The following is an 11,438-nucleotide window of genomic DNA, read 5'->3' as shown; positions in this document are numbered from 1 at the left end:
ATTTTTTAAACAAAAGTTTAGCATTTTTAAGATAATTTTTTTTTTTTGAAAAAGAACAAGTTAGTATTACATGTCACACCCCAACCGATGGCGGAAACATCGGAGTGAGACGAAAAAACGAGATTATAAGAGACTTCATAACGATTATTTGTGTCAAGTATTTAATAAGCAAAACTTCATTTCATTTCTAAATCGGAAATACAATGTTTAGAAGCAAAGTACAACATCTTTTAACAAGGAAACAAAGTACAATACATAAACAAAATTTAAAGTGTGTTTCTAGTCATCATACTAGATTTCTTTCAACGTATCATCATCAAGTTCCTGAAATACATATTAAATTACATGTCAACACATAAAGTATTGGCGAGCATACAAGTTTGAATTACTATCATAAGTATAAAACGTTTAAATGAATCCACATGGCATAATCGTAAACTAAGACATATCATTACAACACTAGCATGCATCTCATAATTGTCAACCCAAATATTCCCACTAGCGTAATCTTCTGGTCGCAACGACAAGACCGTTCTTGTGTGACTTAACACGACCTCAAGAATACGGGCGGTGTGTTACTCCTATAGCGCTATACATGTTAAGGGATGCTTGTACGAAATTAATGATAAAGTATAGTGCAACTAAAGATTCTAGTATGTATGAATTTCTAAGCATCACGTATTAAGCATGTATAATTGATTGTTTGGTTGTGTCAAGCATGTTTGTATGTGATTGTGTAAGTTTAATAAGTCATATGTATTGCACCCAAAAGTTTAGAAAAAAAAGGGTCATGTACACTCATGGTTTGCAAAGTTTCCAAAGTAAACATGAGTTGATGAGTCGTTGAGGGTGGAGCACCAAAGTTACCTTACATTAGGGAAACGTAGGCGTATGAGTATATGAAGTTCGTAGAGAGTTTGGAGTCGGAAGTAATATGGAAAGTTGTGCACGAAAGTATATCTTGTCTAGATACTCGTTTGGACACTAAGTTTTCATGGGTCCTAACTTGCCCAGTAGAATCACAAACGAAGAGTCTAGAAACGAAGATAATCTAACCTAAGCCCTTGACATCTAACCATAATCCGGTTAGTATAAAGAATCCGGTTATTAGATGATGTGCACAAAATGCAACATATAAATTACATCAATTGTGGCATAAAACTAACCCTTTTTTAGTACTAATGTTGAAAAAAGTGTGTTTTTGTCTCCCTTTTGTATTTTCAGGATTAAATGAGCTCAAATAAACAAAAGAAGCAAAAAGGCAGCTAAATCTAACACAAATGCAAGAAAAGGAACAAACGTGGCATGCCCGACCACCCGACAGCATCTTCCCAAGCAAAACAAGAGAACAGAAGGCTGAACACGCCCCGTGCTCAGTGAGCACGGGGGCGTGCCCAAGTGTCAGCGGAAAAGACAAAGTTATAGAAGCTTCCATCGCCCACCACGGGGCCGTGCTCAGTGGACACGGGGCCATGGTCAACTATAAGATTCGAAGAATTCAGGCAAATCTTGATAGTACAGATATGCTTCTGCACACGGGGTCGTGCTTAGCGGACACGGGGCGTGGTTAACTAACGCAGACAAACAACAATTAATGAAGAAAGAGAGGAGGATGGACACGGGGCCATGCCCAACGGACACGGGGCCGTGCCCGAGCTTCTGTTCAGCCTATAAATAGGAGTGCTTGGATCACTTGCAACTCATCCCTTGGCACACCACCTCTCTCACACTTCACCCACCACCCACCACCATCACAAACCAGCATCCACCACCATCATCCATTGTCCATCATAGAGTGTGTGAGTCGTCTCGGGATCCAAGATTGATTGTAAGAGTTCTTGACAATCAAAGGCCATGTTTGCCTAAGTCTCTTACATCACTTGGTGAAGACAAGTGTTTAGTGTAATACTTTTTATTTTTAATCTTTTCGCACTTTTTATTTGGTTATGTATTAATGACTTTAATAACTAGTTTCTTATGTTGAAGGTGATTCTTCCTTATCGTTTGTCCGTGGTGTCTTGGCATTATTTTACTGTCTATATAAAATAAAAGATTTTCACCATTCATATCTCCACGGTCTATATGGAGATATGTTAGCTACATGGTCGGGGGTTAAGGGAACGGTTTGGTAAGAGTCTTGCCATTGTTTAGTGTATAGATCCTGCAAAGGACCTGGGTCAAATTTAGTAGGAACTCCTTCAATACCCACGGGTATTGGATGGTGGGGGTCCAAACTCTTTGACCCCCTCATAAGTTAAACTACTAATTAAACTTTAACCCGACTACTTAGGACTGTATCCCTGCTGACTCAGACTACTTAGCCGAGGGTAACGTCACCTTCAAAATAGGGGCCTACCACATTATGCATTAATAACTTAATTAATTATCTTTCAATAATCCAACCCTTTAGGATTGTATTCTTGCTGACTCAAACTACTGGGTTGAGGGTAACGTCACCTTCAAAAGAGGGGCCTACTACAATAACTAAGATAATCTCTTAAAATGTGCAAAAGTTCGGAAATAATCAAAGGTTACACTACACACGAGTCCGATCCAAATGATTCATCTTGTCTGTCTGTTTTTACTTTTATTTTATTTTTCAGCATTTAGTTAGTTTTATTTTTCTAGTTTAAAAACCTTTTTTCTAACTTTTTGATTTGATTAGACGTTGAGGATAAACCGGTACTAAAAGCTCTTGTGTCCTTGGACGACCTCGGTATCTTACCAACACTATACTACGTCCACGATGGGTGCACTTGCCCATATGTGTGTTTAGTGTCAGTAAATATCGTGTTTTATAAATTTAAAACTTGGCTAAAAAGTGTAAAAAGGGCTCAAAATATACACCTAATATATATAGCACTACACACGCATCAAGTTTTTGGCGCCGCTGCCGGGGACACGAGGATTTTAAGAAAGTTAGGAATCAACGGCCTAATCGTGTTTTCTAAATTTTTCTTTTATTTTTAGGATTTTCGTAAATTTTCAGTTCCTGCAGAGCTCAGCATGGGCCGTGCCTGGTCGGACACGGACCGTGTTCAGCATTGTCACTGGCAGTTTTTATTTTCCGAGTTACAGAGAGCTGAGCACGGGGCCGTGTCGGTGCAACACGGGGCCGTGTCCAACTCCACAGTAACAGGGGTCCGGGAAACAATCACTGTATCTCCGACCACGGGCCGTGTTCACCTGAGCACGGGGCCGTGGTGAATCTTCTGACCAACATTCCTTTATGTTTTTATTGCAGGACTTGGAACTCAGGCGCCACATTCGCATTCTCCACATAGTGTATGAGTCCAGTTCCAGTAGAGACATAAAAGAACCCCTAGACGAACCCGAACGCTTTCTACGCAAACGACTCAAAGCTAAAAATCAAGAGAATGTTTCGGGGGACCTACTTCCAATGGCGGACCAACGTACTCTCATGGATTACCTACGTCCCACCGTAGGTAATCTAGGCGTCGCCATTAAGGCGCCGAATGTCGAAGCCAACAACTTCGAACTTCGACCGCATTTGATACAAATGCTTCAAAACTCCGCGACCTTCCATGGGCTTGTGGATGAGGATCCCCATCTACATATTACTAATTTCTTAGAAATATGTGATACCTTTCGGATCAATGGAGCATCCAACAACGCCGTCCGCCTTCGAATGTTTCCATTTACACTAAAAGAGCGAGCTAAGGCTTGGCTCAACGCCCTCCCAGTTGGCTCAGTAAACACCTGGGATGAACTGGCCCAAAAGTTTCTATATAAGTATTTCCCTCCTGCTAAAACGGCTAAATTAATGACTGAAATTAACACATATTCACAAGTGGATTGGGAATACTTATATGAAACTTGGGAAAGGTTCAAGGAACTACTAAGAAAGTGTCCTCATCACGGTCTTGCGGTTCAGTCCAAAGAACAACGCTGGTTCTGAGTATCTGACACACTTGTACGGGCTCATGTGTGTCATCTCTGCATATTCCACGTGTGCTCGTAGGTATGTGCGGATATGTTTATACCCCTTAACCATGGAAAGATATAATTTTTGGCTATTTTGAGGGGTATGTAAAAAAACGACATGCGGTATGGGTTATGGTGCGGTATACCAGAGAAACCGCATGCCGCTTGTGTTTGGATAATGTTGTCGCTTTTTGTTGCATACGTGGCTGAGCGCACATGTGAGTTGGTGGAAGTTGGTGAGATTTCCTGGCATGTGCTGAAATGAAAGGACATTTGCACTGCCCTAGGTGATAAATGCACTGTAGCAGGAGTGTAAACGTCTCCAATGTCAGGCGCGTGTGCAGCCACGCGCGCGTGGTAACCGTCATCGTAACCGTCGCTGAACACGTGGCACCGCATAATTCGTTCTTTTTGGACGTGATGATTCGGTTTCCATGTCGCATTTATTGCGATGAGTATATAAGGGGAAACCGTTCGTGGTTTCTCCTCACTTTGTTCAAAATTTCAAAATTTCCGGTGAGAGAAAAAAGATTCCTCCGTCTTCTCCGATAGGGTTTTCTGAAATTCCGGTGAGATTGTGTTGAGTTTTAGTACTCAGTTTCTTTTCTTTTACATCTCTTATGGCTGAACCATCAAATCCACACAATGTGGAGGGTGAAAACCCTAAACAGCAGCCGCTGGCGGGGGCTGATGAAGATGATGATGGTGGTGCAACCGGTGGTGGTCTACCGGTACTGAAGTGGTCAAAGGGTCAGTTTAATATCCTGATGACCAGCATACAAATGGCGGATGAGTGGGCTGCCACCTACCCACAAGAGGGTGACACCGGTGCCGATGCTCCGGCGGGATATATCACTCTGTGGGCTGAGTTTTTTAACGATGGCAACCTCCGATTGCCGGTGACGGTGTTTGTTGCCCAGGTGTTAGAGCACTATCATCTTCATATTTCCCAACTGAGTCCATTTGGGATGTTCCGAATCAGGAACTTCGAATATACTTTCCGTGCTCTTGGCTTAGATGTTACTGTTGAGAATTTCCGGCGGTTCTACCAGTTGACGGTAAACACCGGCTTTTTCTCTTTCAACCAGAGGTATGGGAGCCCCAAGCTGATGACCCCTCCGAAGGGTCTTACCAAGTGGAAAAAGAGATTTTTCTACGTTAAAGCCTGTGCGATGTATGCCAACATGACTTTTAGGAACATGAATGTGGGCATTACTGCGGAAGATATTGCTCTCCCTACCGCGAAGACTGTAGATTGGTTCTCTAGGCTGCGGCCTATTGAACTTAAGAAATTGAACAACAATCAGTTGTGGGTGTTGCGGATGATGCTTACTAGGCCGGATAGGAAGGCAATGCCCGTTTTGCGGGAAAAGAGTGGTGGTAAGCCTGTTATTCTTGTGTGTTTTCCTTGTTTCCTTATGCTTTTATTAATTTGCATGTGTTGTTTCAGAGAATGCGGTTGGCCTGCAGAGGATGTTTGAGCCAGATTTCAAGGGCAAGGTTGAGTTGGTTCCGTGTGGGGAACGGGAAGGTTTTAATTTGGAGATTGTTGGCAACTTCCGCGTTCCCCCACGTAATGTGTTGAACGCCCGATGCCAGAAGGCAAAGGTATCTTCTAAGATTTTCCTTCTCTCAAAGTTCACCCCTTGATTTGCTTGCTTAATTTTGTCGAACGCAGGTAATCTTGGGGACTTAGGGAAGTTTGAAGTGAAAACTGGCCCTAAGAAACCTGTGGAGAGGAAACGGGTGAAGAAACCCGCGCAGGGTCGCGGTAAGGGAAAACCTAAGGGTTCTGTTGCCCCTCCTTTGGTGCCACAAGCCGCAGGTATCTCTCGTTCTTGTTACCGCAGATATACCGATTACGTGGTAGTATCTGACACCCTTGAGGGTTTGGGTGTTCCAGGTGGTGGTGTGGCTGCAGGTGGGACTGCTGTGGGTTCCACACTTGCTGGTGAGAAGAGGAAACCTGAGCAGAAAGTTGCTGGTGCTGGTGAGGTGAAACGTCAGAGGCTACAGGCCAAAAGGTCCACTGGTCCGACGCAAAAGAAGCCTGCGGTCACTGCTGGTAAGTGTATAACTTTTGCAAGTGTTTTGTATGTACAACTTGTTTTATGATAGTTATTGCTTTCTTTGTTTTGCAGAACTGCAAGATAAAGATTTTTCTATCTTTGACGCTTGTCACACCCCGATTTCCACGTGTCTCACCGGTGGGCCCGGTGGGGGATTACCGTGACGTAGTTGGCAACAATATAGTCAAACCACACAATATAAATGAATGCACAGCGGAAGCATAAAGATAATATATTTCAACATTAAGTGTAATATCAATGTATCACCATTGTTGAAATAATAATCCACAGGGGAACAAATAGAAATAACAAAAGTATTGTTCAACAGACTTCAGGCATCTTAAGCTTGCGAGACTTCTAGTGATGCTAAGGAGAAATCCCAGCCAATTACGCATAGTACCTGCATTTAGTCTTTTTGGGGAAAATACGTCAGTTTACACTGGTAAATACATTCAACCGACACTTTTGTAAAATGTTTAATAAAATTGGTTTAAATGCACAAGGCACAAACTCTTTATAACTTGGGATAATTTATAATCAAATCTTGTAAAGAATTCTATGTTACTATGCGTTCGGTCGCCCGAGTCGTATCGGGTTAAAGTTTAATAGACACACCACATAGTATAAAACCGTGGCGGGTAACCAACGGCTACACTTTTATAGTTATAGACATAATGCCGGGTGTACGCCTACACCGGGATGTCAAGGTCGTGGCCATTCATAAATGCTGCCAAGGATATCCGGGACATGGTCATTAAGCCCCCAAAGGCGTAAAGCCAACAAAACAAGTTTTTAAACGGGTCACAATGATAATACCCAACTACTAATGAGTTGGGGTCAATTGCCCGACCAAGCGATATTTTAGATACCGTAACCCAAGCCCGTATAACGGAAAATAAGTTAAAAGTATTTACCTTTGCAAGTATAATTCCTTAAATTGAAATAAATTGAAGATAGCTTTTACTGGTCCCCTAATCTGGAACGAAGGTTTAATTTAACCTATTAGAATCCCAACGGGTCTTTAATTTAGCCGTAGCTTAGACCGGTCAGTTTCAAAGTATAGTTACGGTTTAATCGCGTGAAAGGCGAAAACCGTGAATGGAGTGTGATTTTGACCCAACAAGTTTGAAGACTTGTTTTATATGGGTATAATAATCATACTTTGGATTTGGGGTCCAAACAATAAGGTTTGACCCGTTTCGGCTAACTTATGTAAACTAGTTACATAAGCCGAACCGTGCGCGCTAAAGGCGCAACAGGTAACCGTAGGAGTCCTACACTGTTTTCCTAAGTCAATATACTTTAGAGAGGTTGCGGTATCAGTAGGATACCTTCCATAATGCCCGTAACGAGTTTAAGTTCATATTATGCCCCGTAGGGGTATTTTGGTCTTTTTAAAGATTATAAAAGAGGTTTTAGAGTTCTACAGGAAATCTGAGTTTCCCGAACAGTTTATAAAGTCTACAATACTTTATTTATTATTTAAAATCAGTAGCAACTGGAATCGGGTCAAAAGACCTTGTAGAACTCAAGTTATGGCCGAAAATGGCATATTCGGTATTTACAGAACCGTTGCCATAACCGCAGGTTATGAGCAGGTTAAAAATAATTAAAAATCTTTAAAAATCCCAATATATTATTTTACAACAGTGAGTAAAAGGTTTGGTGTCGAAATCCGGGTTAGATAGGCGTTATGCTAATTGCGCTATTTAATTACTAAAGTTTCGCAATTTGCGCTATTTAGCATAACTCCTATTCTGGACCTCGGATTGACATGAAATTTTAGGGACATGCTTAGAAATCAGTAACCAAGGTCATGATCCTTTCACGTGTCCGAAATTCTCGTTTTAAATTAAAAAGGGCGTTACGGTCAACTTTTAAGCATTTAAACGAAATGTGTAAAAGACTCGGACAAACAACGAACCGGTCACAGAGGTTTATACCATCATGTAACCTGGTCCTAAGAGAGTCCTAAGGCATATCTATATCCAACTTTAACGGGTCAGAACTGAAGTCAATGCAAAATTCAAACTTTTGTGACTTTCGGCTCCGAACTGGGTCAAAACAATAATTGGTCGGATCAAACAAGCTTAGACTAGTTTATATACTTATTATCATGTTTTATGAGTGTTCAAACATGTCACATATCATCTACATTATAGATTATGCAAGAAATCGCAAAATGACATTTCTGTTGACTTTTTCTAAGCACGTTTGACTCGACATTCGGACTAGTTAGAGTGGGAATCAGAGGGTGCCCTTTTAGGGGTTTAATGCCCACATGATTACCATCATATAACTATCTTTGATTCGACAAACCACTGGACCATTCGTGATTTATCGCAAAGTCAATCGTTAATTGCGACAGTTTGACTTTTAAGCTAAACTAAGCAAAAACTAAGCCATAAAAGGGTTGGCATACTTACAGAAGCTTGGTGCACGACTTAGGATGTTAGAAGAAAGCTTGAGAGCTCCAGAAATGATCAGAAGGCAAGTTTTGAGGTGTGTTTCACTTATGCACAATGCCTTGCCTTTTATAGTGAAAAAATGGGCTTAGGATCATTGCACATCACCCTACCATGGAGCATGGATGTTCAGCAGGTGGCCCTGGGTGCTAGGGGTCATGTAGAGGGCGCCCATGCTTCATTTATTGCTCAAATGATCGTTCACAACTTCAAACAACAAGTCTGTCCTAAGTTTCTGCATCTAGGACTTTCACGCGGCCCGCATGAGAGATCAGGCAACTTGTACGCGGGCCGCCTGAATCCTCAAGTCAGAACGCGTGTTTGCAGGTGGCTTGCGGCCCGCATCAACTCACCCTTAAATTTAACGCGGCCCGCATCAGACTTGATTTTCAAGATTTTTAAATCTTTTGCAATCATTAACCAAATCTTTGGTAATTAATAACCTAACCTTTCGGTTTCGAAGGGGTAACTTTGCGATTTGGCCCTCGATTATTTACCGTTAAGGGCCTCGTGACCTTTACTCGCATTATTAAGTCCCCGGTTAGTTTAATTACTATCCGAAAAGCCTTAGCTTTCATTGTTGACGCTTTTAACCCCTCTTGTACGAATTTGATCATAACTTTCTCGTTTTAAAACGGAACTTCGCGAAATTTATATTGTATATTCTAGTGAGCGTATTTTACTGTTACAAAGCCTCGGGTTCGTCAAAGGGTCACTCAGAGGTATAATTAAACATGTTGACACAGTTAACCCCTGTAGCTTGTAATCTCTCACTTTCTTCCGCATTTCGCTCCGTACTGTCACACCCCAACCGATGGCGGAAACATCGGGATGAGACGAACAAATTGCTCAAAACAACATAACACTAAAGGTGACAATATGAATTAATTCGTTTTATTAAAACTAAGAAAGTAATACAATGTCTCAAATAGTAAACATAAATTCAAACATGGTTTAATTGCTAAAATGGGTATCTAAAGCCATCCTAGCTTGTTTTCTTGATAACTTCGTCTATCAACCTGCAACATGTATTAAAATAAAATCAACAAAATATGCTGGCGAGTATACAAGTTTGATACATAATATAGTATAAAAAAGTGTTTAAATGTGCTCATATCCAACATGAATACAATGATACAAGTTACTACTTTGCCATTCAATATCGTTCAACATCGTTCAACATCGTTCAAATATCGTTCAATATCGTTCAATATCGTTCAAATATCGTTCAAATATCGTTCAAATATCGTTCAAATATCGTTCAACATCGCAATACCCCAAGACTCAAGGGCATTGAGATTAACACGTTCAACTTGCGTAGCATATGAGTTTACAAGCATCAAATTGTTTCATGTTTAAATGTGGATAGAGTGTGATAAAAACAAGATTCAAACGTTGCGTGTTTTTGTATAGAATACATGTTGCACCCAAAAGTGTTTAAAACGAAAATGGGATCGAGTATACTCACATTGATTGCGTTGCGATTTCTTGTAAGTAACGTACGAGTAAAGATGGAGAATAATCCAAGTGAACAAACGAGAGCAATTATCCTAAATATGAAACACAATAAACGATCTAAATAAGTTAAACAATATCCCTACTAATTATGGTTTATATGTTAATTATTCGTATATTATAATTCTTCTTATAGTATGCCTTTAGTGATATATAAGGATTATAATTGAATCGTTGTTAATTAATTTTATTAACCAAGTTCTAAAAGTTTTATAAGAGTAAAAAAAATTAAAAGAATAAATAACACATGAACACATGCAACTGTTATGTGTGTACGATTTGAACATTGCCAAATATACCTCATTGGTTTTATATTTTATATTAACTCAATCTAAAAGTCATCTTCTTCATTCTATTTAACCCAACACTGTGTAATACTTTTCCACCATTTTTATTTGATCATAAGCTTATCATTGAGAAGAGTAATGGTTTTTAACAGTGAAGTTACATGAAAACAATCGATAAAGAGAACGTACACCGAAACTAGTCGAAGTGATCTACGACGTTTTAACCCAACCCGAACACTAATCCGCATTGTTACCGTTATTTCGAATGATCATTAAAGATGACGAATTAACGGAAATAGTTTGAGCATAAGAACTTATACCGAATCGAAACAAGAACGAGGTGGAGGCTTTCTGATGTTCTCGACTTCTCCGATGAGTTTCTCCGATGAGGTTGGTTCTCCGGTGGCTGCGACTGAGCAAGTATGGCTTTTGCGTTTCGGTGTCGTCTTCACGTTCCTTGTTTACATACGTTCATTACTGTTTATACCAAAACTCATGGATTCATTTGTAAAAAAAAGAATACATATCAACAGACGCGAGTAGCAAATGAAATACGGAATCATATACCGGAATGTAAAAGATTGCGGGTTACGGGTGGTAGCGAGTCGAGCCGAGTCCCCGGTGTGATCTCCGAGTCGTCTTCGTAACTCCGGCAAGTGGTGAGGTCCCGGCGTGGGTGTAAGATTGAGCAAACTATGTTGTGAACCCGAATGGATTCCGGCGGCGTCTATCTTGTTGCAGGTTACACGACTCAACAGAGTTTCGAGTGGTGCTTGTTTGCTTATTCAGAAGGTATGTTCGAGAGTGGGGAAGGGTGTCGGGATGTCGAATAGAACCGTGGTGATGGTTCGGTTTTATAGCGCTCGCATGACTCGTAAATATGGAAAAGAAACCGTGATTGATTCGTATGCGTGTAAATACGCGTCTAAGTTCATGATTTGTTGAAAGAATGGAAAGACGCGTAAATCAATTGTCAATCACGAGAAGTCAGCGATCGTAAGTAAAAAAGGAAAATGGTGAAGCTATTCCTTCGCTGTTAAAGGCTGGGCGGCAAAAGTTAAAAGGAAAATTCAATCATATGTAGTTTATAACAGTTAATTGTTGCCATTTCCAACTGATATCAAGACAGTTGAGGGGTGGTATTTACGCTTGTTTCT

General features: G+C 40.6%; 1 long non-coding RNA gene and 1 other non-coding gene across 2 annotated transcripts; both read right to left on the bottom strand.

Annotated features, from left to right (window-relative positions):
- Window positions 1-3,778: 3,778 nt before the first annotated feature.
- LOC118489550 lies at window positions 3,779-3,885 on the bottom strand. The gene has a single exon (XR_004887571.1). It is a non-coding gene; the product is annotated as a small nucleolar RNA R71 (small nucleolar RNA).
- A 5,843-nt stretch (window positions 3,886-9,728) lies between these two features.
- Window positions 9,729-11,138, bottom strand: LOC110922513. Its single transcript, XR_002583217.2, has 3 exons — window positions 10,849-11,138; window positions 10,602-10,758; window positions 9,729-10,029 (listed from the first exon to the last, which is right to left on the bottom strand). It is a non-coding gene; the product is annotated as an uncharacterized LOC110922513 (long non-coding RNA).
- Window positions 11,139-11,438: the final 300 nt, after the last annotated feature.

The sequence above is a fragment of the Helianthus annuus genome, chromosome 17 (assembly GCF_002127325.2).
Source record: "Helianthus annuus cultivar XRQ/B chromosome 17, HanXRQr2.0-SUNRISE, whole genome shotgun sequence".
NCBI lineage: Eukaryota > Viridiplantae > Streptophyta > Magnoliopsida > Asterales > Asteraceae > Helianthus > Helianthus annuus.
Note: the sequence above shows the minus strand (reverse complement) of the source record. Positions and strands in the feature narration are given on the sequence as shown.